Here is a 2,500-nt window from a genome sequence, read left to right on the forward strand (position 1 = left end):
TCTCTCTCACTGATGCCCGTGTGTTTGACCTCCTCCTTCCCTCCTCCTCCTCCCTCCTCATTCCCTCCTGCCTCCTTCCTTTCCCGCACACCTCCTCCTCCCCCTCCTCCTCCTCCCTACCCTTCCCTCCTCTCCTTCCCATCTTCTCCCTCCCAGCTCCTCCTCTTCCTCCTGCTTCCCTCACCTTCGTGGAATCGGTGTATTTCTTCAGCATCTCACTGACGCGTTTGTTGATACACACTCCGAAGTCACTGAAGCCCAAGTGTTTGGAGAAGGCGGTGCCGACGCATGCCAGACCTTCCCCGCAGCGTCCGCTCATCCAGTCCTCCTCAGGTCCGCACGCGCTGCCCCTGCGTGCGTGCGTGTGCGCGGTGGCGCCCCCTAACGACGCCGTCTCAGCGCTCGTCTGCGCGTCTATCGTTGCTATAGGGACCGTGTGTGTGTGTGTGTGTGTTTGTGTGTGTGTGCGTGTGTGTGTCTGTGTGCGCTTGTGTGTGCGCGCGAGCGTGTGTGTGTGTGTGCGCGCGCATACGCGTGAATACGTTCGTGTGCGTGCGTGCGTGTGGTCTCTGGCGTGCATGGTTGCCTGCGAGAGGCACTCGGTGATGTGTGACCAGGAGACGGGTGAGTGCAAGGTGACGGTGGAAGGGCCGGACTGCAAGCCGCTAGGAGACTGTCAGTACGGAGTCGCCAAGCCAGACTGCTCATGCTGCGAGGTCTGCTCCAAGGTAAGCCACCCGCTATATACGTGCGTGCGTGCGTGTGTGTGTGTGCGTGTGTTTACAGCCTGGGTCAGGCGGCCGTTCAAGTAGGTTCTGATTAACAGGGTGCGTGACGTCACAGCTTACCATGCACGCCAGAGACACGGCCGCCTGACCCAGACTACAGTAGGTACTGATTAACAGGGTGCGTGACGTCACAGACTGCCCTGCACAGAGTGGGTGACGTCACATAGGTCGTTTCTCGCGAATCTCGCATTTTCTCGCGATAATAACTACACAGAATCAAGGAGCACTTGCACAGAATCAGATGCCCGTTTTGTTTGAGCTTGTTAGGTGCACTTGTTTTGCAGTGTTATGTGGAAAAACCCCCGAGTGCTATTGCGCAACATAGATATTTAGATCGCTGGGGAATTGAAGGTGGCAACAGTAAATATTCATAAGCAATCATAGAAAGAGTAATAAATCAGGAAAGCTGGCGAACTGCCAGGACCAAGGGTGTTGCGCAACCAGCACGCCAAATTCCTAACTAATTACTTAACTCACTACTTAACGTCACTAATTAACTATGGTAGAGCGCCTCCGATTGGGCGAGAGTGAGGGGAAGCCCGTGTATAGGTCACAGAGAGAGAGAGAAGGGGGGAGGGAGAAAGAGAGAGAGAGAGAGGGACAGCGAGAGAGAGAGGGGAGAGAGAGGAGGGGAGAGAGGAGGGGAGGAAGCCAGTACAGTACAGTAGCAGTAGCCAGCCCAGCAGCAGCAACCACATGCAGCTCAGCAGTAGTGTAGAGCACATAGTAGCACCGCAGCAGCGAGGTGCTGATAGTGTAGCGGAGTAGCAAGAAGTAGCAGTAGCATTTAGAGCGAGCGAGCAGAGGGCAGCAGCACGGGACGTCGGGCAACATCGTCATTACCCTATATATTAATGGTCGGCATAAATCGGCAGCTGCTGTGCGGGTTAGCCGTAAAGACGCCGGGCTCGTAAAACTCGGTCATGCGTCCGCTGGGCACTGACTGGACCGCAGCCGGCTCGGCAGTAAAACACGAGTCGACGGATAATAAAGGCGACGGCGATGTTCCGTGCACGCGCCTCACGCGATTACACACGCCTGGCTTGCAGCTCACACCGCTCACATTACACACCGCCTCACATACACACCGCCTCACATACACACGCCTTCCACTCCACACCGCCTCACATACACGACCGCGCGTGCAGGCATACACACCGCCCCTCACGATACAGCAGACCGCCTACACATAACATACCGCCAGTCACATACACACCCCTTCTACTACACCTGCCTCACATACACACCGCCTCCACATACACACGCCTCACATATCACACCGCCTTCCACTGCACACCGCCTCACATACACGACCGCCCTCACATACACACCGCCCTTCGCACTCACAGAGTCACACCGCCCTGCACATACACACCGCCTCACATACACAGCCGCGCTCACATACACAACCGCCTCACATACACACGCCTCACATACACGAGCCGCCTTGCACTCACCGCCTCACATGCGCGAGAAGCGAAGGCCGCCTCGACACTACACGACCGCGCCCTCACATAGCAGCACCGCCTCACATACCACACCGGCCTCACATACACACCGCCTACATGACACACCGCCGTCATCACAGCACACCGCCTCACACACACACCGCCTGCAGCACACACACCGCGCGTTCCACATACAGCACGCGGCCTCACATACACACCGCCTCACTTAACAACGCGCCTCCATGGACACACCGCTGTCACCGG

At 57.1% G+C, this 2,500-nt stretch overlaps 1 long non-coding RNA gene across 1 annotated transcript in view; it reads right to left on the bottom strand.

Annotated features, from left to right (window-relative positions):
- LOC106818220 overlaps window positions 1-2,500 on the bottom strand; it is a 28,207-nt gene that overhangs the window by 2,417 nt on the left and 23,290 nt on the right. Inside the window, exon 4 of the long non-coding RNA XR_001395165.1 lies at window positions 185-350. This is a non-coding gene — a long non-coding RNA (uncharacterized LOC106818220). The remainder of the gene's footprint in view (window positions 1-184; window positions 351-2,500) is intronic.

The sequence above is a fragment of the Priapulus caudatus genome, unplaced genomic scaffold, assembly GCF_000485595.1.
Source record: "Priapulus caudatus unplaced genomic scaffold, Priapulus_caudatus-5.0.1 Scaffold2096, whole genome shotgun sequence".
NCBI lineage: Eukaryota > Metazoa > Priapulida > Priapulimorpha > Priapulimorphida > Priapulidae > Priapulus > Priapulus caudatus.